Source organism: Simochromis diagramma, unplaced genomic scaffold (genome assembly GCF_900408965.1).
Source record: "Simochromis diagramma unplaced genomic scaffold, fSimDia1.1 OVJJ01000417.1, whole genome shotgun sequence".
Classification (NCBI taxonomy): domain Eukaryota; kingdom Metazoa; phylum Chordata; class Actinopteri; order Cichliformes; family Cichlidae; genus Simochromis; species Simochromis diagramma.
In genome coordinates, this window is record NW_024387123.1 from 76,657 (window position 1) to 102,812 (window position 26,156).

Sequence of the window (26,156 nt, forward strand, 5' to 3'; positions counted from 1 at the left end):
GTGACAGGTCGCCTAGCAACAGAGGCTTTAGTAAGGGGAGGTTAAGAAACAGGAAGTTTAGTGCAGAGCTGCAGAGGCATATTAATAAAATACAGGAAACCAGACAGAAAAAGCAGAACTAAGTAACACACACACACATTAGTCAGAGCAGAAGGAGTTGTTTTGATGGAAACTGTGTGTGTCTGTGTGCGACCTATAGCAGAACTATGTATACCCATTCTGGCTTCTAATGCTTTCAGACCTGAGCGTGTGTTAGTGGCTACAGGTCTCCGTTTCCAGAAATGTACAATAAAGATCATTTTTTGAACTTGACCACTCTGAGTCGGAAGTCTTTCTCTGTCGCCAAAAGAATTCAAAAGAACGGAATTTAATAGTCACATGGCATCGATTTGTCACATGGCATCGATTTGTCACATGGCATCGATTTGTCACATGGCATCGATTTGTCACATGGCATCGATTTGTCACATGGCATCGGTATGTTAGGTTTTGGGATGAGAACGTGTTGGATGGTTACCTGTCTTGGTCTGGTGGAGGTCTCTTCCCATAAGAAGACTGATGACTTTTTCATTAACACTGAAGTGTTTCTTTCTTCTCTCTCCCCTCAGATGACTTCACACTATAACCAAGGACACCTCATAGGGGATCATCTGATTGTGGCTTCTCTAATAATCTTTCTAATAGTAATATTGTTCACTGTTATGTTACAGAGTGAAGTGAGATTAGTGCTGTAAAACTTCCATAACACTGAACAGATGCCACCACAGATATGTTGAAATCTCAGTCAAAACTAGCAAGTAAAACAAATGAAATCCATGAATCAGAAATGCTGATTGTTGAACAGATAATTCAGTCTGTACATGAGGAGGATCCACTTTAGACTAAACTACATACAGGAACACAGGAACCAGGGCACAGTGTAAATCCAGGACCTCTGTGTGCAACAGCTGACCTGTATGAACACAAAACATTGATTGAAGTCCACGTTGATGCTTTCTGTCTGTTTAACTTTTACATTTGAAGCAACACATTTTACTTCAAACACACAGATCAGGTAGAAAACTGTGGATTAGAAAACAAATTCATCAAGAAGGTCCTGAAGCAAGAAGTTCATCATTGCATAGAGTAAGAAAAAGGACATGAATCATCCCACGGGTATGTGCAGTCGTTATATTATCATCACCTAAATCATGTCTGCATACTGTGTGTGTGTGTGTGTGTGTGTGTGTGTGTGTGTGTGTGTGTGTGTGTGTGTGTGTGTGTGTGTGTGTGTGTGTGTGTGTGTGTGTTGCTTTTTTAAATCTTCTACTTAGAGCTCAAACTTGGATAGTGATAAAACATTGCACTGCTTCATTTAATATTTAATTGAACACATCTGTGGTTGAATTTGAATCTTAAATGTTTTGATTTCAAAGATGTGGTTCTGATATGAAGGAACAGGAAGTAAATTGTTGCCATGGATACAGTGAGACAGACGCCTCAGACCCTTATTTTTTATTTCTTTGACTTTTTATTTTATTGATTCATTTCTTTATTTTTACATTTTAAAAAGTGTATTTGTCTGAATGAACTAATCCCCATTTCCCATGCTTTGTATCACTGGTCATACTGGGAACAGCCATAGAAAATGTTTGTAAAGAAGAAATCTTAAACATGAGCAGATTCTCAGGCGATTTCTGTTTCCTAACCATTGTTTCAGTGCACACGTCCCATCACTACATGTGTGTTAAAGATTTCTTTGGGATCAAAATCATCCACTGACAGTTATCAGTACAAACAGAATGCAAAAATCAAAAGTTCAGACTTCAGAGTTACTAAAACAGAGATCTGAGGAAAACTGGTTCTTCACACGACGTTTCATGTGTGAACAGTAGAGGTGGTTTCATTTTCACATGTAGGTGTTGCAGTGAGGATTGCAGGGAGACATTTGCTGAATAGCTGCAGCTCTGCTCCTGTAGACTGCCTCTGAATGTGTGTGTGGTAATAAAGTCACTTTCATTAAATGTCACCTGTGAGGGAAAACTTTGTGTTAACTGAAGAAAGTTCACTTCTCTTTCATTGCAGCTCCACTCTTATTTTTGATGCACTCATTTGTTTAATAAATGATTCAATGATTTTGCCACACCTCTGCATTGTCAGGTCGGAGCATGTGTGCTTTTGATGAAATGCTGATATGATGACGCTTGATTGGGGAAAGATTTCCACAGGTGGTGTTGTTGGTCTCCTTCTTCCAGTTTTCTTGTTGCTGCCTCTCTCCTCGCCTCAGTTGCTGCAGCTGTATCATGTATGTTGTTATGTTACATACAAAGAGGAATTTGTGACATTAAAGAGTAAAGATTCTTCTAATTGTTTTCCATCTCATCTCCTACTGCTTTAGTCTGCGTGGACAATATATGAGTAAATCATTACCAAGCCAGGTTATATTTGGAATATTTCAAACAGAGTACATTACAGTGAAATCTGCTTTCAATGTGACATTTACTTTGATCCTTTAAGACACAGTTTATACATCAGACAAACTGTTTGTAGAGCGATTAAATGTTTGATATTGTTGTTAAAGTTGTACAGATGAGCGTTAATCACCAACAGCTTCATCAATGTGGATGAACTGGACGGTTCCAGGGAAACTATCAGGATCACATGCCTCCAGTGGTCACTGTGAGTAACTACAACTCTGCACATACAATAATTAAGATGAAGAAATGTTTTTATTGTAGAAAGATGAACCAAATTTAGTTTGACTCTCTGACAAACGACGGCAAGATAAAAGTAGTTTGTTTAAAAAAAGACACAAAAATGGTAACAATGAAAACAAATACAAACAACAGCATATCCTGATATGAGGCTCACAGATCAGGATCAATACAATACGTAGCAACCGACATTGATGTTGCCATGGTGACCACTGCCATATATAGTATTTCTGTTACCTCACTTGTCTTAAACATCAACGCTGGCTGTTTTTCATTTTACTAATGAGTCCAATCCTATTCACTCACTTCGTCTCTTCCTCGTGTTTGAGCTCCTCTCAGAGAGGATTTAAGAAAATTCGTCAGTTGACACAAAAGACAGCTTACCAACGTGTACGTAAATAAGCTAATACTCCTGGGTGCTACACACTACAGTGTGCGCTGTACACCTACTTTTTTGTCGCATCAGTCTGTGTCTCTGAGTTAATTGTGTTTCTCCTACAGCTCCGGGCACACTAAAAAGGCGTGTGCTCTTTGTGAGCTCGTTCCCGGCTCGTAACCAGCGCGTTCTGCCGTCAAGAGCGATCATTGGTTAATATGATCATGGACTGATGCAAGCCAGATCCTTTTATTTAGCAAAACTGTGATAATAGTTAAATATATTGTTGAGGAGCACAGACAGACTCCGCACCGCACAAACACACACATAAAAAAAAAAAAAATTTTTTTTTAAAAAAGTTGCCTCAACAAAAGGGCACTTTGGGCACCCACAGGAAAGGGCGGGTGCTCAAGCCCCTCTAGCCCCCCCCCTCTGCACGTGCCGTTTCAGGTCACTACAGAACCCAGAGTCTTCATCATAATCTCGGGTTGCTTCATTTTTCTATCCTATATCAGATACTTAAGGTTAGGTTAGGTAAACTGCATTCTCATGGTGAGGCAAAGTGCTTTATGTGTGTGTGGCGTGTCATGAACGGCTATAAAAGGCCATAATTAAGAACAAAGCGGGGTTTGAGTTCGAGTTGCGGCAGACTGTCACTACTTGTAAATGGAACGCAGCCTTCCACGGCGGACAGCTAATAACAGGAATCGGACGCGGTCCACCAAGTCCACAGCAACACCATCAGCAACCGCCTAGCATGACCTTAAAACATATCTGTCTTCATAACTATCAAAAACATGAAATGATTTGCAAAGTGTGAAAGTGTTACAGCTGCAGAGAGCTATGGCGGTATCTTTGGAAGCTGTTTACATAGCTAATAATATACGATGTAACCATGGAGACAGTCAGTCACGTGAGCTAGTGGTGGGCATGTTACTTCAGTGCATAAGGTGATTGCGTGCACAGCGTGCACACGCGCAGAGGGTAAAGACATTACTTCAATATTGTTTATATTGTATATATTTGCCTTCTGTTGCATCACCTCAGGTTCACCATCACAGTTTCAGCAGACAGATGCACACTGTCTAATATGAACACATTCAAAAAGCTTTATGGCCCGGAAAGTTCTAATTCCCACAACAATTGTTGGGATTAGTAAGCAAAACTTTTCTGTGATGAAGATTTTTGGGGTTGTGTTTTAGTGATGGGTTAATTCTGTCAGTTAGGTTTGGCTTGTTTTCTTATTTCAATAGAGGGAGTTTTACTAAACATGGACATGTCAGAGGCGGCTCATATTTCTGTAACGGTGCACTAGAGAAAACTGCAGGTGTCGCCCCCTTTGGTGATGATGTTTGTGCTCGGATGAGCAATAATCAGCTCTCTTTTCCCTTTTTTGTTCTAAAAGCAGGCCTGAAAGATTGAATAAACAGCGCTGTAAAACATTGTTGTGAGAGCAAATATAAGGTGAGCTTTTCCAGATAACAATGGGCTGAGAAAAGGTCACCTGTGGGAACCTGCGAGTTCCTGTCTAAAAGGATGCAGCGAGTCAATCCAGTCCAAGCATAAAGAACTCTTTTTTCTAAAAACAAAAGAAAGAACAAATAAATGAGCTCATATGATGAGGGTGGAGACTCTGATGCTTGTGCGTGAGGCCAACTATCAGCAAGATTAGTGTGAAGGCGTGTGCATGATGTGTGTGACTGGACTGGGACTGGACTGACCATGTGGACTAAAGTGTTGACTGACTTGACATTGAGACAAAGACTGGACCAACGTTAGGATGAGTAGATGTTGACAAACAATTCACGACGCCGGTAAGAAAAGGTGGATGCTTGCTTTGCTTTTGGCAGGAGCACAAGAGAGAGAGGAGAACCGAAAGGTTCACATGAGGGTGGAGCTGCAGACTCACACCTTGGGCGGCTAATTTTGGGTTGCTGATGTTTGTTTAAGAAAATGTTGTTTTATTGACTGGGTTTAGATGATGGTGTCACATTATATTGTTGGGAAAATGCCAAATGCTAAAGGGAGAAAATTTTGATGTTACTGATGTTACCATTAACCCAAAGCAGGCCGCTGTAGAAGTCAATGACATTTTAGAAAGGAAAAAGAACCAAAGCCAAATGTAGGAGTTATATAGGGGATTGGTGGATTGTCACATCTAAATCCAGTTATGGAATAACAAACACTGGTCCAAGGGAAAGGGCAGGTGATACGAGGTGGTGCTGGAGGAAAACGAGCAAAGTAAAGACAGCAAACCTATTTTGGTTCGATTTGATAAAGTCAAATTAAAAGAAGTACCATGACACTCAGAGGATCAACGTGAAACTAAAACATAGCACATTTTGTATGAAGCACATGACTGATAACTGTTGTGTTTTAAGTTTAGTTTCTTATAGCACAGAGTGGATCACAGTGAGGGAAGGACAGGGGGAACTGAGTTTAAATGTGAAGTTGATGCTAATATACAGGTTTTTCTAGGTCGTTCTGGGGATGCAGGCTCTGTGGAGCAGGAGCTGAAAAGATCGAACAGATAATTAAACTGATTTTATTATTTAAACACAGGTTTGCAGGCCCGGAGCAAATATACTCGAGAGGAGAATCGCTGAGGTTTCTGAGAAATGATCTGATGAACCTTTTTCTTTAATTTTCTAGTTGTGCTTTTGTTTGACACATGAAGATGTGTCCAAAGGGGGAGTTTTAGGTCTAATTTGAAACAATGGATTATATGATCAGTGTGTGACTTTTTGTGTGTTTGATGATTTAGCTACGGTAAAACTTAGGCATAAGTAACTGCTTTTATGCTAGTAACTGATTAAAATGTTTGTTTTCTTTATTGTTTTCTTTTACTAGAATAAGCGCTTAAATCATTTTTCATACACACAGGCAATTGCACTGATAGGAGTTGCCACTCAGTCTTGTGAAGGTCATAAGCTTCGTTCAGCGTGACTGCTGGATGAAATAGGGTAGGAAAAGGACTCAGAGTGCTTAGGGGTGAATGCAAACACGCTTACACACAGAAAAATAATAATTAGGCTAACCTTTGATTAGAGAGTCCAAATGTGATATTTTGAACCAAACTTTGAATAACAGAGAGAAATTGATGAACTATAGATATTTGAGCGCAGCAGAGAGAGGTGTTTCCTTTCGGTCCTTTACAGAGAAGATCCAGAACCACAGCAAAACCACGAAGGGGTTGGTGAGAATCCAGGACCCAAGAGGAGGGGCACCCAAAAGAAGCACAGAGCAGAGAAACCTCTCAGAAAATGTGTTGTTCAGATTGAAAAGAACATAAAAGCTTGTTAGACAGAGGCTATAAGGTGAGCACAAAGTAATGAAGGGTAATGGGAGGATTAGCTTTGGTAATAGTTTGTATGATTTTATGTCAATCGCCCAAACACAGTGTTCAGACCGGATATGCTCCACCCGTTAAAGGGGGCGAAGGGACAAATGAAGTGAACTGTAATGTGTGCTTAGAAACCAGGAGGAAATGTTTAAAAGAGGAAACGTTTCACTGTGTAGAGATCGTTTCCACAGACTGACAAAAGTAATGTTGGACCTTTTTACCAGGACAAAGTTAATATATCTGTTTTTAGTTCACAGTAGTTATTGAGGGAGGCCAGTTAATTAGGTTAACTCATAAAATGAGCAAAAAGGGGGAGCTGTTACGAAATAAATATATATTCTTAGTGCTTATTTCGTGATTAGATTGTTTTTTGTACTTTGTAATAAAGTCGGTGAGAGAGGTCAGAGGGTGACAGGTTGCCTAGCAACAGAGGCTTAGTAAGGGGAGGTTAAGAAACAGGAAGTTTAGTGCAGAGCTGCAGAGGCATATTAATAAAATAAAGGAAACCAGACAGAAAAAGCAGAACTACGATACACAACAACACATAGTCAGAGCAGAAAGGAGTTGTTTTGATGGAAACTGGGTGTGTGTCGTGTGCGACCATAGCAGAACTATGTATACACCATTCTGGCTTCTAAGGCTTTCAGACCTGAGCGTGTGTTAGTGGGTACAGGTCTCCGTTTGCAGAAATGTACAATAAAGATCATTTTTGAACTTGACCACTCTGAGTCGGAAGTCTTTCTCTGTCGCCAAAAGAATTCAAGAGAACGGAATTTAATAGTCACAAGAGCATCGATTTGTCACACTGGCATCGGTTTGTCACATAGCACGATTTGTCACATGGCATCGATTTGTCACATGGCATCGATTGTCACATGGCATCGGTATGTTAGGTTTTGGGATGAGAACGTGTTGGATGGTACTGGTCTTGGTCTGGTGGAGGTCCTCCCTTTGTGTCCTCTTCCTCTGTGAACGTGTTGCATGTGTCACAGATTCCTTTTATTAACAGCTTTCCCACAGTGAGTTGCATCAGCATTCATTCACAGCACATTTCAGAAGGATTCAGATTAATACAGTGATCTTACAGTCAGAATGATCCTGACAGAGTGCCACTGTAAATGATCTTTCATCAGGTCAATTTTAAAGTTCAGTATTTCAAAGCAGGAGTTATGAAGAATCATGCTGGCATTAGGACTAATAATATGTACTTACAAAGTCAAAGTTCTTTAATTATGCTAGAATATTGGAAGACAATCAACTTTTAGTGTTTTCTGCATATTAATTATTCTGAAATAGAGACGTGACCCTAACTGTACAGAAGCACTAAACAACTGACAATCTAACAGACATCATTGGCCTGAGCCGTCATGCACAGTGAGTCTGATCCTTTGCTGTGAGAGTCTGACAAGCATGTTTCTGGTCAGTTTGGAAGAAATAATATCACAATGTTGATCTTTTTTTCAATATTCCTTCTCTTTTACAACATAAACTGTGATCAAAGCTACTTATGTTCACAGCATGTAATAATACTGACAGTCCAGGGCATTGTGGTCTGTTGAGCTAGGGTTAGGGTTAGGGTTAGCAATTCAGACATATGTAATCAATATTAAACGTCTCTGACGTGGGCCACTGTCCGCAGTGTTGGGAAATCCATACCAGGCTGGAACGAGTCAAGGTAGGTGAGCATCCACGAGAAGACAGCAGATGCATCCTACTAATACTGACAGGACCAGGAGACTCCAGAAACTGAGCATTTTCTCTTCAGTGCCATCCTCTCCTGTCACCCTCTCTGCCCGCAGCTCTTTGAGTATGGGGTAGATAAGGGCGCAGAGAAACCCTTATTACTAATTTGTATTATAATTCAATTTTCATGAAATATTCATATTCAGTATTGGTCCTTTTATATTATAACCACGTATCCACCCAGGCTCATGGTGGGGCAGGGCTCTGTCCTGGGATGCTTGACTACAAGGTAATGTACACCCTGACCAGGTATCCAGTCTGTCAGAATTGTTTTCAATATTTGGTTCAAAAACATGAGTGACAACAAAAATCCAACTAGGATTCTTGCATATGATGAATGAAGTCTGTCTTTGACTGTATTGTCCAGCTGATCCATCAAACCCCCAGCAGGTGAACCTTATTCATGACATAACACGGCAACAATGTAAAAAATGAAACAGCAACAGTCTAAATGTAAAGTGCATTCTAAAGTCCTCTTCAATAAATCATATGCAAAGAGTCATTCAGCAGGGCCGTGTAGAGAGGTTTAAAGGGGCGGGTGCTCAAAGTTAAAAAGGGGCACATTGAACCAGGCTGAATAACAACAACACACATTCATCAAGAATCTAATATGGGAAGGGCAGGGCTGTGTTGATCTGAGACTGTAGACATTAAAGAGTCCATAGGAGAGATGGTAGCTGATTAAACAAGTGTCATGAGATAATAACAAAATGCAAAGATTGGTGACAGCGCTTGGAACCATAAGGCAACAAAAACTGTGAGAAATAATTTAGGCTCTGCCTGTGAATCACTCTTTGCTTCTCTTCTTCCTTCCATCCCATCATTTCATATATCACTCTCCACTTGCTATGTGAGAACAAGGCACAACTTGCTATTGCAATAAACTATAATCTAATTATCCACACCTAACAACTCTTGCACTTAATCTAAAATAAAATGATGACAGAAAATGTTATAGCCCTGCCTTTAGTAGCCTCACACAGCTCCTACTGTTTCCTCCTCATGTCCTTACCAGCCATGTCTGGACAATGTTATATCATGAGTAATAATTTAAAAAAATCCATCTAAATAAAACACACACATGCACGCACACACAGTGACATTTTAGACCTTCTTCAGAATACTGTATATACTATGGGCATCATGGTGCTGATCCAGAGTCCTTACATTATTATTTATTACTAGAGCTACAATAATAAAGCAATGAGGAGGGGGAAGTAATAAATATGAAATAATGTATTTATGATGATTCCATTTGTTTCACTATCCACTCTGTGCAGGGCAAAGCTTATTACATGTTTAAACTGTAGAGATACAATAATTTTACTGCTGTAAAATCCAAATTTTGTCTTATTTAAAATATAAATCTAATATAATCTGCTTCTTAATGTATGTTCTTTAAAATACAGCGTGTGTTTTTTAATATATTATAATTATAATTATTATTATGTGGACATGCATATTAGATCGTTTTTTAGTGAAATATAATCCCTCCAGAAAGGCAGGAAAAGCCCGGAAACTTACTTTAAAACTAAATATGTTTCTAAATACTTTAAAACTAAATATGTTCCCTAAAACGGTGACAGAGCTGCAGACCCATGACAGCCTTACACAGGTAGCCAGCAGCTATGACCAGCACTACTTGTGCAGTTAATAAAAGGACAGGTAATGTTTGTCGCGCTGTTGCACACACAGCACGCTCGTTTGTTTCAGTTCGTCAGTTGACACAAGACAGCTTACCAACGTGTACGTAATAAGCTAATACTCCTGGGTGCTACACACTACAGTGTGCGCTGTACACCTACTTACTGGTTTTGTCGCATCAGTCTGTGTCTCTGAGTTAACTTGTGTTTCTCCTACAGCTCCGGGCCACTAAAAATGCGTGTGCTCTTTGTGAGCTCGTTCCCGGCTCGTAACCAGCGCGTTCTGCCGTCAAGAGCGATCATTGGTTAATAGTGATCATGTGACTGATGCAAGCCAGATCCTTTTATTTAGCAAAACTGTGATTAATAGTTAAATATTATTGTTGAGAGGACACAGACAAGACTCCGCACCCACAAACACACACATAAAAAAAAAAAAAATTTTTTTTTTAAAAAAGTTGCCTCAACAAAAGGGCACTTTGGGCACCCATCAGGAAAGGGGCGGGTGCTCAAGCCCCTCTAGCCCCCCCCCTCTGCACGTGCCTGTTTCAGGTCACTACAGAACCCAGAGTCTTCATCATTAAATCTCTGGTTGCTTCATTTTTCTATCCTATATCAGATACTTTAAGGTTAGGTTAGGTAAACTTGCATTCTCATGGTGAGGCAAAGTGCTTTATGTGTGTGTGTGCGTGTCATGAACGGCTATAAAAGGCCTATAATTAAAGAACAAAGCGGGGTTTGAGTTCGAGTTGCGGCAGACTGTCACTACTTGTAAATGGAACGCAGCCTTCCTACGGCGGACAGCTAATAACAGGAATCGGACGCGGTCCAGCCAAGTCCACAGCAACCACCATAGCAACCGCCTAGCATGACCTTAAAAACATATTCTGTCTTCATAACTATCAAAAACATGAAATGATTTGCAAAGTGTGAAAGTGTTACAGCTGCAGAGAGCTATGGCGGTATCTTTGGAAGCTGTTTACATAGCTAATAATATACGATGTAACCATGGAGACAGTCAGTCACGTGAGCTAGCGGTGCACGTTTACTACAGTGCATAAGGTGATTGCGTGCACAGCGTGCACACGCTGCAGAGGGTAAAGACATTACTTCAATATTGTTTTATATTGATATATATTTGCCTTCTGTTGACCATCACCTCAGGTTCACCATCACAGTTTCAGCAGACAGATGCACACTGTCTAAATATGAACACATTCAAAAAAGCTTTATGGCCCAGAAAGTTCTAATTCCCACAACATATTGTTGGATTAGTAAGCAAAACTTTTCTGTGATGAAGATTTTTGGGGTTGTTGTTTTAGTGATGGGTTAATTCTGTCAGTTAGGTTTGGCTTGTTTTCTTATTTCAATAGAGGGAGTTTTACTAAACATGGACATGTCGAGGAGCGGCTCATTATTTCTGTAACGGTGCACTTAGAGAAAACTGTCAGGTGTCGCCCCCTTTGGTGATGATGTTTTGTGCTCTGATGAGCTAATAATCAGCTCTCTTTTCCTCCTTTTTTGTTCTAAGCAGGCCTGCAAGATTGAATTAACAGCGCTGTAAAACATTTTTGTGAGAGCAAATATAAGGTGAGCTTTTCCAGATTACAATGGGCTGAGGAAAAGGTCACCTGTGGGAACCTGCGAGTTCCTGTCTAAAAGGATTGCAGCGAGTCAATCCAGTCCAAGATCATAAAGAACTCTTTTTGTAAAAACAAAAGAAAGAACAAATAAATGAGCTCATATTGATGAGGGTGGAGACTCTGATGCTTTGCGCGTGAGGCTCCACTATCAGCAAGATCTAGTGTGAATGCGTGTGCATGATGTGTGTGACTGGACTGTGACTGGACTGACCATGTGGACTAAAGTGTTGACTGACTTGACACTGAGACAAAGACTGGACCAACGTTAGGATGAGTAGATGTTGACAAACAATTCACGACGCCGGTAAGAAAAGGGTGGATGCTTTGCTTTGCTTTTGGCAGGAGCACAAGAGAGAGAGGGAGACCGAAAGGTTCACATGAGAGTGTGGAGCTGCAGACTCCACCCTTGGGCGGCTAATTTTGGGTTGCTGATGTTTGCTTTAAGAAAATGTTGTTTTATTGACTGGGTTTAGATGATGGTGTCACATTATATTGTTGGGAAAATGCCAAATGCTGAAGGGGAGAAAATGTTTGATATTACTGATGTTACCATTAACCAAAGCAAGCCGCTGTAGAAGTCAATGACATTTTATAGAAGGAAAATAGAACCAAAGCCAAATGTAGGAGTTATATAGGGGATTGGTGGACTTGTCACATTCTAAATCCAGTTATGGAATAACAAACACTGGTCCAAGGGAAAGGGCAGGTGATACGAGGTGGTGCTGGAGGAAAACGAGCAAAGTAAAGACAGCAAACCTATTTTGGTTCGATTTGATAAAGTCAAATTAAAAGAAGTACCATGACACTCAGAGGATCAACGTGAAACTAAAACATATGCACATTTTGTATGAAGCACATGACTGATAACTGTTGTGTTTTAAGCTTAGTTTCTTATAGCACAGAGTGGATCACAGTGAGGGAAGGACAGGGGGGAACTGAGTTTACATGTGAAGTTGATGCTAATATACAGGTTTTGTTTCTAGGTCGTTCTGGGGATGCAGGCTCTGGGTGGAGTCAGGAGCTGAAAAGATCGAACATGATAATTAAACTGATTTTATTATTTAAACACAGGTTTGCAGGCCCGGAGCAAATATACTCGAGAGGAGAATCGCTGAGGTTTTCTGAGAAATGATCTGATGAACCTTTTTCTTTCAATTTTCTAGTTGTGCTTTTGTTTGACACATGAAGATGTGTCCAAAGGGGGAGTTTTAGGTCTAATTTGAAACAATGGATTATATGATCAGTGTGTGACTTTTTGTGTGTTTGATGATTTAGCTACGGTAAAACTTAGGCATAAGTAACTGCTTTTATGCTTAAGCTTAACTGATTTAAAATGTTTGTTTTCTTTATGATTTCTTTTACTAGAATAAGCGCTTATAATCATTTTTCATACACACATTGCAATTGCACTGATAGGAGTTGCCACTCAGTCTTGTGAAGGTCATAAGCTTCGTTCAGCGTGACTGCCTGGATTGAAATATGGTAGGAAAAGGACTCAGAGTGCTTAGGGGTGAATGCAAACACGCTTACACACAGAAATAATAATTAGGCTAATCCTTTTGATTAGAGAGTCCCAAATGTGATATTTTGAACCAACTTTGAATAATCAAGAGAAGAATTGATGAACATATTAGATTATTGAGGCGCAGCAGAGAGAGGTGTTTTCCTTTTCTGTCCTTTACAGGAGAAGATTCCAGAACCACAGCAAAACCACGAAGGGGTTGGTGAGAATCCAGGACCCAAGAGGAGGGGCACCCAAAAGAAGCACAGAGCAGAGAAACCTCTCAGAAAATGTGTTGTTCAGATTGAAAAGAACATTAAAAGCTTGTTAGACAGAGGCTATAATGTGAGCACAAAGTAATGAAGGGTAATGGGAGGATTAGCTTTAGTAATAGTTTGTATGATTTTTATGTCAATCGCCCAAACACAGTGTTCAGACCGGATATGCTCCACCCGTTAAAGGGGGCGAAGGGACAAATGAAGTGAACTGTAAGTGTGTGCTTAGAAACCAGGAGGAAATGTTTAAAAGAGGAAACGTTTCACTGTGTAGAGATCGTTTCCACAGACTGACAAAAGTAATGTTGGACCTTTTTACCAGGACAAAGTTAATTATATCTGTTTTTAGTTCACAGTAGTTATTGAGGGAGTCGGTTAATTAGGTTAACTCATAAAATGAGCTAAAAAGGGGGAGACTGTTACGAAATAAATATATATTCTTAGTGCTTATTTTCTGATTAGATTGTTTTTTGTACTTTGTAATAAAGTCTGTGAGAGAGGTCAGAGGGTGACAGGTTGCCTAGCAACAGAGGCTTTAGTAAGGGGAGGTTAAGAAACAGGAAGTTTAGTGCAGAGCTGCAGAGGCATATTAATAAAATACAGGAAACCAGACAGAAAAAGCAGAACTAAGTAACACACACACACATTAGTCAGAGCAGAAGGAGTTGTTTTGATGGAAACTGTGTGTGTCTGTGTGCGACCTATAGCAGAACTATGTATACCCATTCTGGCTTCTAATGCTTTCAGACCTGAGCCTGTGTTAGTGGGTACAGGTCTCCGTTTCCAGAAATGTACAATAAAGATCATTTTTTGAACTTGACCACTCTGAGTCGGAAGTCTTTCTCTGTCGCCAAAAGAATTCAAAAGAACGGAATTTAATAGTCACATAGCATCGATTTGTCACATGGCATCGATTTGTCACATGGCATCGATTTGTCACATGGCATCGATTTGTCACATGGCATCGATTTGTCACATGGCATCGGTCTGTTAGGTTTTGGGATGAGAACGTGTTGGATGGTTACCTGTCTTGGTCTGGTGGAGGTCTCTTCCCATAAGAAGACTGATGACTTTTTCATTAACACTGAAGTGTTTCTTTCTTCTCTCTCCCCTCAGATGACTTCACACTATAACCAAGGACACCTCATAGGGGATCATCTGATTGTGGCTTCTCTAATAATCTTTCTAATAGTAATATTGTTCACTGTTATGTTACAGAGTGAAGTGAGATTAGTGCTGTAAAACTTCCATAACACTGAACAGATGCCACCACAGATATGTTGAAATCTCAGTCAAAACTAGCAAGTAAAACAAATGAAATCCATGAATCAGAAATGCTGATTGTTGAACAGATAATTCAGTCTGTACATGAGGAGGATCCACTTTAGACTAAACTACATACAGGAACACAGGAACCAGGGCACAGTGTAAATCCAGGACCTCTGTGTGCAACAGCTGACCTGTATGAACACAAAACATTGATTGAAGTCCACGTTGATGCTTTCTGTCTGTTTAACTTTTACATTTGAAGCAACACATTTTACTTCAAACACACAGATCAGGTAGAAAACTGTGGATTAGAAAACAAATTCATCAAGAAGGTCCTGAAGCAAGAAGTTCATCATTGCATAGAGTAAGAAAAAGGACATGAATCATCCCACGGGTATGTGCAGTCGTTATATTATCATCACCTAAATCATGTCTGCATACAGTGTGTGTGTGTGTGTGTGTGTGTGTGTGTGTGTGTGTGTGTGTGTGTGTGTGTGTGTGTGTGTGTTGCTTTTTTAAATCTTCTACTTAGAGTTCAAACTTGGATAGTGATAAAAACATTGCACTGCTTCATTGAATATTTAATTGAACACATCTGTGGTTGAATTTGAATCTTAAATGTTTTGATTTCAAAGATGTGGTTCTGATATGAAGGAACAGGAAGTAAATTGTTGCCATGGATACAGTGAGACAGACGCCTCAGACCCTTATTTTTTATTTCTTTGACTTTTTATTTTATTGATTCATTTCTTTATTTTTACATTTTAAAAAGTGTATTTGTCTGAATGAACTAATCCCCATTTCCCATGCTTTGTATCACTGGTCATACTGGGAACAGCCATAGAAAATGTTTGTAAAGAAGAAATCTTAAACATGAGCAGATTCTCAGGCGGTTTCTGTTTCCTAACCATTGTTTCAGTGCACACGTCCCATCACTACATGTGTGTTAAAGATTTCTCTGGGATCAAAATCATCCACTGACAGTTATCAGTACAAACAGAATGCAGAAATCAAAAGTTCAGACTTCAGAGTTACTAAAACAGAGATCTGAGGAAAACTGGTTCTTCACACGACGTTTCATGTGTGAACAGTAGAGGTGGTTTCATTTTCAAATGTAGGTATTGCAGTGAGGATTGCAGGGAGACATTTGCTGAATAGCTGCAGCTCTGCTCCTGTAGACTGCCTCTGAATGTGTGTGTGGTAATAAAGTCACTTTAATTAAATGTCACTTGTCAGGGAAAACTTTGTGTTGACTGAAGAAAGTTCACTTCTCTTTCATTGCAGCTCCACTCTTCTTTTTGATGCACTCATTTGTTTAATAAATGATTCAATGATTTTGCCACACCTCTGCATTGTCAGGTCGGAGCATGTGTGCTTTTGATGAAATGCTGATATGATGACGCTTGATTGGGGAAAGATTTCCACAGGTGGTGTTGTTGGTCTCCTTCTTCCAGTTTTCTTGTTGCTGCCTCTCTCCTCGCCTCAGTTGCTGCAGCTGTATCATGTATGTTGTTATGTTACATACAAAGAGGAATTTGTGACATTAAAGAGTAAAGATTCTTCTAATTGTTTTCCATCTCATCTCCTACTGCTTTAGTCTGCGTGGACAATATATGAGTAAATCATTACCAAGCCAGATTATATTTGGAATATTTCAAACAGAGTACATTACAGTGAAATCTGCTTTCAATGTGACATTTACTTTGATCCTTTAAGACACAGTTTATACATCAGACAAACTGTTTGTAGAGCGATTAAATGTTTGATATTGTTGTTAAAGTTGTACAGATGAGCGTTAATCACCAACAGCTTCATCAATGTGGATGAACTGGACGGTTCCAGGGAAACTATCAGGATCACATGCCTCCAGTGGTCACTGTGAGTAACTACAACTCTGCACATACAATAATTAAGATGAAGAAATGTTTTTATTGTAGAAAGATGAACCAAATTTAGTTTGACTCTCTGACAAACGACGGCAAGATAAAAGTAGTTTGTTTAAAAAAAGACACAAAAATGGTAACAATGAAAACAAATACAAACAACAGCATATCCTGATATGAGGCTCACAGATCAGGATCAATACAATACGTAGCAACCGACATTGATGTTGCCATGGTGACCACTGCCATATATAGTATTTCTGTTACCTCACTTGTCTTAAACATCAACGCTGGCTGTTTTTCATTTTACTAATGAGTCCAATCTATTCACTCACTTTCGTCTCTTCCTCGTGTTTGAGCTCCTCTCAGAGAGGATTTAAGAAAAAGCTTTGATGATGGCTGTAGCTCAGGAGATAGAGCAAGGCATCTACTGATCAGAAGGTTGGTGGTTCAATCCCTCGATGGATCCCAGAACCCAAATCCAGGATAAAGAGGTTCAGTGAATGTGGTGTGGAAGGTGTGGAGGTGGATCAGAGAGTCAGAGGAGACTCTGTAGAAGGACAGAGTGCCAGCAGGACAGTCCACATACACTGCTACTCTGTTAGAGACAGAGGAGGAGGAGGAGATGGGTGTTTCTCTGTTATTGTGCCACACAGAGGAATAATGATCAGAACAGAAAAGACTCCAGGACTGATCATTTCCACCAAACACACACTCATCACTCCTTCCTTTCCCTCTGATTCCTCTGTAACTCACTGATATCCAAGCCCTCCTCGTCTACTCGACCTCCCAGTAACAGCGACCAGTCAGACCATCTCTACACAGCAGCTGTTCACAAACATCAAATCTGTCTGGATGATCAGGATATGACTGAACCTCCTCCACATGTGTCACCTTCCTGTTGTTGTCAGACAGTTGGAGCTTTGTGTTCACTGTGTTTGTGTCGATTGTGAGTTGACAGGAATCTGATGGAGATAACAAACACAATCCAGCTGCAGTTATTGATCCATCATCTGTTCATTGATTGACCCTTTGATGATGACTCCTGGCATCAGAGATGTGAATGATGAAGATGGTTGAATGTGTGCTGCATTGTTTTCATGAATCCCATTAAAAACATACTTACACTTCCTCAGACCTGGTCTCAACCATCAGACTCCAGCAGGCTCCACCCTGAAAGGAGGAGGGGGGTCAGAGCAGCACAGTGACTTGCTCTTTCTGATTATGAAAGGCATGTCTAAAATACTCTTAGGAAAGCGTGTTTTGAATATATTCCTCAACTCCTGTCACAGTTTAAGTGTGTGAATGCTGTGAGTAGTAGGCTTTGAGGGATTGGGTGTGATGTGTACAAAATAATAAATAATAATAACACTATGAAAGTTGATAGTAGAGTGAGTGCAAAAGGAAGTGTGAGAGGAAAAGGCGGTGTGTGTGAGACAATTCCTGAAGTCTGAAAGAGCTCGGCTGAGCACGCTCAAGGCTGTGATGTGAATGCTGACAAATGCAAAGAATTTAGTATATTTAAAAGTGTGTGTGCGTGAAATAAGGGGGCATTGTTTTTAGATCAAGACTTAGTAAAACTAAACAGTTTGATTAGGTTGTAAAATAGGAAAGAGAAACCGAAAATATTGCTCTGAGTGCTGTGTGTGTGTGACAGGAAATGGTGTGTGTGACAGGAAGTTTGCATGCCCATAGAAGGAGAGACTGTGACGAGTGAGCACCCAGACGGGTTAAACTCTAGGCAGATAAAGCGAATGGAGGTTTTAAGAAAATAAATGAAAAGGATATTAATCGTATGTTTTAGTGTGTCAATACAGGTTACAGATAAATAAAGGTGGACTTCTCTCAACCTGGAATTTTGAGTACGGCGCCAAAACCAGTAGAGTAGCATAATGGGGAGAAAACAGGCCAGATTTTGGCTTAAAATCTTACAGCTTGACCTCGCACTTGTCCCGATCCTGAGAAGAAGTTCAAAGGACAGTTAATCTCCTGATGAAGACCGACAGAACATCGTGGATTTGAGAAGAATTAATAGCAGGCAAAAGTCAGTGTTACTGAACCATTGACACTGTCGACTGGTGACATCAGCAGCAGCATGTAAGGAACCACGAGATGGAAACATGCACTGTGAATTACAGGCTGGACAGTTAAACAGTGGGATAATGAGCTGTGGAAAGCACTGGACATTGATTGTCAGATTTGCCATGCTTGGAGTAATCTTGAAAGAGACGACTGAAAGGATCAACAGAAAAGAAGAAACTACGTGATGAAACATGGACGGTGGACTGCAGGCTGGTAAGAACAGTGTGACATAACTGTTTAAAGGCACTGAATGTGATATTTTGCCAGGCTGGGACTTAATCCAAAAGGAAAATATTGAAGAGAAACAGAGAAGAAACAGACTGTGTTTGCTGGAGAATTCAAGACAACAAAAGGACACTGAGAGAAGAGGACAGGGACCAGTGAGAGGTGAAGCCGGACGAGTTCGACTGTGAGAATACAGGGTATAATTGGACTGAAATTGAAGCCTGAACTCATGATGGTGTTTAGAGATGTCCACCAGAAACAAAAAGAAGGTAAAATAAAGAGAGAAAATAACTGACAATTACATGAATGAATAGAAAACACACATACACAAAGTGTTACATGTGAAATTATTTCTGGAAAGAATCAGAAGTGAGATGGTTTTGAATTAAGAAATCAGTGAAAAGATGCATGAAGTAAACCTGATTATAACATACAGAGGCAATGAAGAAAGCAGCTTACACTCACTGAACATTAACATACATAGGAAAAGCAATGAAGACCTGCTTACACTTATACACATAACATAAGTTGGTATTTCTGACCAGAGAGAGGGAAACGGGTAGTTTAAGTACTCATGATAATAATGAAAATGTCTTAGTTGTGTTTCTTCAGGGGCAAAGTAGACCTGGATCGATTCTCCACGTGCAGCGGTCGGAAGAAACCTATAGGTTAACATGACTGGACATGTCAAGGCAAGTTTCTGGTTGAATTGTTCACAGCGCCATGTCTCCATAAACCTGACAAGTGGGCCCTAACTTGTGTCTGAGGACCAGGAATGCTGTTAATAAGGTGGGAACTTAAAATTTGGGTTAGCAAATTTGGGAAAGAAAACTGACTGCTTAAGCGGAGAATTGTGCTGGAGTCTGAAACACTGCAAAAGCAACATATGCAAATTCACATACACAAGCAGAAAATGGAGTGAGTGGTGACGAAGGAGCTTGCTGTGTGTGTGACTGAGGCTTTCAGGAGAGGAAGCATGGCAGACTGTTCAGGAGTGCAGATTTGGATAGGAAATTTATAGTTTAGTGATGATATGTTGTCGTAAGGGGGTTATGTCTTATGTTGAATTGAAATATGCTAAAGTGCATAAAGGGGGTGATTGTTGTGTGCAAATTGTGTGGTTTTAACAAGACTTTTGGTGTATTGAGGAGGTGAAATTATGTGGTGGCAATACTTGTGTGTTTAAGGTTTTTGAGGTTGTGGTGATGGGTTGATTCTGTCAGTTGGGTTCGGGTTGATTTTGTTTTTAATAGAGGGAGTTTTAGGAAACATGGACATGTCTAGAATTGGGCCCATTATTTTTGTAACAGTGCACTTAGAGAAAACCTGTCAATTCAATTCAATTCAATTCAATTTTATTTGTATAGCGCCAAATCACAACATAAGTCGCCTCAAGGCGCTTCATAGATACAGAGAAAAACCCAACAATCATATGAGCAAGCACTTTGGCAACAGTGGGAAGGAAAAACTCCCTTTTAACAGGAAGAAACCTCTGGCAGAACCAGGCTCAGGGAGGGGCGGCCATCTGCTGCGACCGGTTGGGGTGAGAGAAGGAAGACAGGATAAAAGACATGCTGTGGAAGAGAGACAGAGGTTAATAACAGATATGATTCAATGCAGAGAGGTCTGTTAATACATAGTGAGTGAGAAAGGTGACTGGAAAGGAAAAACTCAATGCATCATGGGAATCCCCTGGCAGCCTACGTCTATTGCAGCATAACTAAGGGAGGATTCAGGGTCACCTGATCCAGCCCTAACTATATGCTTTAGCAAAAAGGAAAGTTTGAAGCCTAATCATAAAAGTAGAGATAGTGTCTGTCTCCTGAATCCAAACTGGAAGCTGGTTCCACAGAAGAGGGGCCTGAAAACTGAAGGCTCTGCCTCCCATTCTACTTTTAAATACTCTAGGAACAACAAGTAGGCCTGCAGAGCGAGAGCGAAGTGCTCTAATAGGGTGATATGGTACTACAAGGTCATTAAGATAAGATGGGGCCTGATTATTTAAGACCTTGTATGTGAGGAGCAGGATTTTGAATTCAATTCTGGACTTAACAGGAAGCCAATGAAGGGAAGCCAAAACAGGAGAAATATGCTCTCTCTTTCTGTCAGGTGATTTTGTTTTGTGTTTTCATGAGCTAATAATCAGCTCTATTTTTTCTCATTTTTGTTCTAAGCAGGCCTGCAACAGTGAATAACAGCGCTGACAAATTCTCGGGAAGAGCAAATATAAGGTGGGCTTTCCAGATTACAACTGGCTGAGGAGAAAGCTACCTGTGGGGACTGATGAGGTCGTAAGTCCCTGTCTAAAAGGATTGTAGCGAGTCAATCCAGTCCAAAAACATAATTTTCCTATGGAAAATAAAAAATGAATGAGCTCATTTTGCTGAGGGTGGAGAATCTGATCACTTGCGCGGGAGGCTCCACTATTAGCAAAAAATATGGTGTGAATGCATGTGAGTGAATGTGTGTGACTGGATGAAGGTGGGGATGAATAAATGTGGACAAACAATTTGCTTTTACCAGAGAAAATTTCTGTTTTATTGACTGGGGTTAGATTATGGGATTATAGTATATTGTTGGGAGAATGCCAAATGCTAAAGGGGAAACATTTTTTGATATAACTCATGTTACCATTAATTGAAGAAACACATGACTGATAACTGCTCTGTTTTAAGTTTATTTTTATGACATAGATTGGATCATGAGTGGGGAAAACTGAGCATTTTTAGTTTTGTATAGTATTTTGACAAATGAAATGTGTCAAAATAAAGGGGGAATTTAGGGTTTAATAATTTAATTGTTTAATAATTTAGGATCATTTTAGGACTTTTGGGGGGTTTTGGTCATTTGGATATGGTAAAACGGAAACTATGGTAAAACTGAAACTGTTATTTTTATGTTAAGGTTAAAGGATTAAAGTGAACTGAATCCTGTTTAGAAGATACAATGCCAGTGTTTTAAAGCTGTGTACAAATCTTAGAGGGAAATTGTGGGACATGTTGACAAAAAGATATGCTTTGGGGAAAATTAGTGAGGGTTGTAGGAGTAGAACTATGGAACGCCAGGACTGCCATAATGAATTAATTAAATACACCATTAAATAATCAATTAAATATGTCAATAATTAATTAAAATTGGAATTAATTAATTAAATAAATAGTTATGACACATGTAATTAATTAATTATTGACACATTTAATTAATTATTTATGTATTTCACATTTTAATTAATTATTGACACATTTAATTAATTAATTATTGACACATTTAATTAATTAATTATTGACACATTTAATTAATTATTTATGTATTTCACATTTTAATTAATTATTGACACATTTAATTAATTATTGACACATTTAATTAATTATTTAATGATATATTTATTTATTTCATTTTGGCAGTCCTGGCGCCTGGCTCTCATCATGAAATAATTTTATCTGTCAGCCTCACCCATCAAACTCAGGAGGCGGGGTTAACGCTGCCCATGCAGCTTCTCTAACATTTGATTGGTTGCCGTGCAAAGTAAGTCAAAACAGGTCGATCCTAGATAATCGATTGCTTGTGTAGACTTGGGGCAGCCAGGTATCCCAGAATGCAGATCAAATCACAGGCAGCAATGGTGGTGGTGTAGTTTTAAAATACCCCGTTTTTCTGTCACCAGCTACACTTTTAACAGTGTTTTAGCCGCGAATGTCGCGCCGTATGTCTGGTCAGGTTGTCAACATAGAACATGTTTGCAAAAGTGCTCAGATGTTTCAGAGATTTCACTAGCTCTGCTAACAATTAGCATGCAGAGTGCACCCAGGGGGTTACGTTAACCGGTTTGTTTACATATTCCACTCTCCGTGTTCCACATGTTGCATTCGCAGATTCTCATTTTCACCGAACGATCGTCTCTTTCCGCCTGGTCTTGTGTCTCTGTGCTTCTGTCACATAAAGAAGGAGCTGACATTTTTCTCACGAAACCAGCGATCAGCTCAACAGACCCTCAGTTTACCTGCATGCATCCTCCTCCTCATCTGTCAGCTGTTTAACACCTGCTGCTAATTCAAGAAACACGCCTACGTTACCTGGTGATAGTCACAGTTTAACCGGGCAGCCGGTACTCGATATAAAGCAATGTCAGCGCATTTTTCTGCACAAGATAAGTAAATATAGTGTTTTCCCCGAGCGCAGAGCTGCTGGAGCTTGTTTCCTTACAGAGCCCTTTATAGGCGAAGCAGCTTCATCAGCGGCTGATGTCCAATCACCGGCACACAGCTTTGAAACCTCAGCTGAGTTTTAGCTCTCAGTGGTTAAACGCTGGACTTCATTCACTCAGGTTCTGTCTGTCGGGTCACGTTTACTTCACTGTTTTATTTACAACTGAGCAAATCGGTTTGGCTGAGGTTAAAGTTACGTTTCATAACTGCATAGTTTCACAGACGTTTAATGGTTCACTGGCACATGTGTTAGACTGAACTATCATCTAAATATCATCTGTTTTTTAATAGTTATTCAACTGTATTCTAAGCACCAGCTGTCTGTTAGAATGTGATTTTTTTCTCTCTCTCTGTTGGCAGAGGTATAAAAATGCGCAGGAAAATCTGACGTGCATGGCAAACTTCACCGACGATATTTAGGGAGGAATAAACACACATCAAACATAAATGAACCATTTGCCTGTCTCCATAATTGAGAGCATTTTCTCTTCTTATGTCAACACTCTCTCTCTGTCTCTCTTTTTTTTTTTTTTTTTTTTTTCTTTTTCGGTCATGTTATGTTTACCTGTCAAAGGCTTGTTACAAACTATGAAACACATCGTGCAGACTTCTGGATGTTAGAAGAAAACTAATACTGCTCATGAATGAGACTAAAGGCAGGAAGGTGTCCTTTAAAACTAAACATGTTAATAGGACCTCCCTATTTATATCATAGTTTATGATATAGCACATGTATTTCAGTAATAGCCTGCTGAGGCCACTATATGTGCTGGCCTCATATCAAATGTGAAGGCAGACTGAGTCTATGTTTGACGTTTTTTTATATCTAATCTTCCTTTTCAAACATTTAAACAGCAGCGAGTCTGCAGCTGAGGGAATACAAACTCAAATTGTCGGAACAGGTTTGCTCGTTTCTTGGATTCATTTGGTGATTTATTAAATGTATAACTGTTATTCTAATCTGCTGCTGAGTCTCTTACACTTTTCTTTATGCTGTATATTTTCACGTCTTTGGAATAGTTGGCAGTTAGATAGTCAGCTGGGAAACTCTGTGTTAACTCATGGAGCTGAGGATATCGTGGATATGCTGACCTCGCTCCGTGGTGTACAGGGCCGTTTACCCTCATGATTAATATTCACAATAAAAATATTAGCCGAACATCATGAAGTCTGTATGTGTTTCATAGTGTGGAACAACCTTTGTACAGTTAAAGCCAGCAGTTACTACATGACAGAAACACCAACGTTATCTCTTTTATGCGTTTATACACAGGTCACGCTGATTACTGAACAAAAACCCAAAGATTAGATGTTAAACAGATTTATTTGCTCTCTCTCCTCCTTAAACATGTTTTTAATGTTAGTTATAATTCAGAATTGGCGACTGAAACACGTAGGACACATAAGAACATCAGGAAATAAAACACCGATAAATATAACCTCAGTAAAAGAAGTCAGCGGGGGTTACTACAGTTGTGTACCGGGTCCTGCGCTTTGTCGGTGGGATTGCTTGCGAGGCGAGCGGGTCTATCCCACGCTTTGTCGTGAGACTGGGCAGACATCTCCGAAATCATCGAAGCACTTTTGCAAAGAGGCTGTATCTTGACAAACCAACCAGACACATGAAGATTAAACCACTACATTCTCGGCTAAAAAAATATTAAAACGGTATTTGGTGACACACAAACAGGGTTTTTCAAAGCTCAGTTCTGTTAGCTTCCACATGCCGGTTGTTGTGTGCTAGAAACAATGGCCACCAGGCCAAAGCAATGGTTTTGACTCGATCAGCGTTAACCCCGCCCCCTGAGTTTGATGGGTGAGGCTGACAGATAAAATTATTTCATGATGAGAGCCAGGCGCCAGGACTGCCAAAATGAAATAAATAAATATATCATTAAATAATTAATTAAATGTGTCAATAATTAATTAAATGTGTCAATAATTAATTAAATGTGTCAAAAATTAATTAAAATTTGAAATACATAAATAATTAATTAAATGTGTCAATAATTAATTAATTAAATGTGTCAATAATTAATTAAAATGTGAAATACATAAATAATTAATTAAATGTGTCAATAATTAATTAATTACATGTGTCATAACTATTTATTTAATTAATTAATTCCAATTTTAATTAATTATTGACACATTTAATTAATTATTTAATGGTGTATTTAATTAATTCATTATGGCAGTCCTGGCGTTCCATATAGAACAGGTTTGATTTATTTTTTGGATCTCTAGAAGAAGTGGTTATAATGTAGGCTTACACATACAGATATTACATAGATTTATTTTTAGGATAAGGGGAGAGCTTATACATAGAAATTTTTATACATATTGCATTTTGTGCCTTTAAAGGAGTTGTGGCTCAATTCGTCTCTTGAGGGTCACGAGCCTTTGGCTAGCGCTATGATTGGCCAATCTACTGTGAGGATGATATGAGTTATTGAAGGATTGCACACGCTTACAGACACACAGTCCAGAAACACACATGACAGTATTGATTCCAGGCAAAAGGCCTCAAATTCATTTAGCTTTTAACTGAACTTAAAGAAGGACCAAAGGAAGGAAAGCATATATTTTGGTTAAGTCTGATAAACTAGAATGAGAAGGTATTGTTACATTAAAAGGAGCAAGATGAAATAAAAAGGCTATATCAAAAACAGGTTATAACATAGGAAATGTGAGGTTTTAAAATGAAGTTAGTGTTAACACACAGGAGTTGTTTCAAGGCAGCGTTTAGCTATGATGAAATGTATGCAGGAGTAATTGCTTATATGCTTAAACTTAGTGGATTAAAGTGGTTGTTTTCTTTTGGATCTTTTAGTAGAATAGGCGTTTATAATGATTTTCTTGTTAAAAAGGTGACTTTAGATTAGAATAGAGGAACTTGCAGCAGCGACAGTTTGTGTACAGGATGTTAATGATCAGATAAGGGAAAATAGAGCGAGCAACCGGACGAGCCCCCAAATGTTAAGGTTCACATAATGAAGGAAGGAGAGTACAAACAACCAGGTCCAGAAGATCTTGGTCAAACAATTGATTTTAATGAATACACGCGTGGGAAGACCACTCTGTATGCAGACAGGGATTGATCTTTGACTTAATCAAAGCATACACAGATTTTTATAGCATCAGGGTTTGAATTAATGACGCCCCTTCATACGTCACAGACAGAATATATACATATGTCAAATCAAAACCACAATGACTTTTAACACAGTTTAAAAGAACGTTGTCTTCGTCTTCATGGCAGGTACATCCTGTCA

At 39.4% G+C, this 26,156-nt stretch overlaps 1 long non-coding RNA gene across 1 annotated transcript; it reads left to right on the forward strand.

Moving 5' to 3' along the window:
- The first annotated feature begins 10,036 nt into the window (after positions 1 to 10,036).
- On the forward strand, positions 10,037 to 25,842 carry LOC120743397. The gene is made up of 3 exons (XR_005698174.1): positions 10,037 to 10,048; positions 13,492 to 13,496; positions 25,249 to 25,842. It is a non-coding gene; the product is annotated as an uncharacterized LOC120743397 (long non-coding RNA).
- Positions 25,843 to 26,156: the final 314 nt, after the last annotated feature.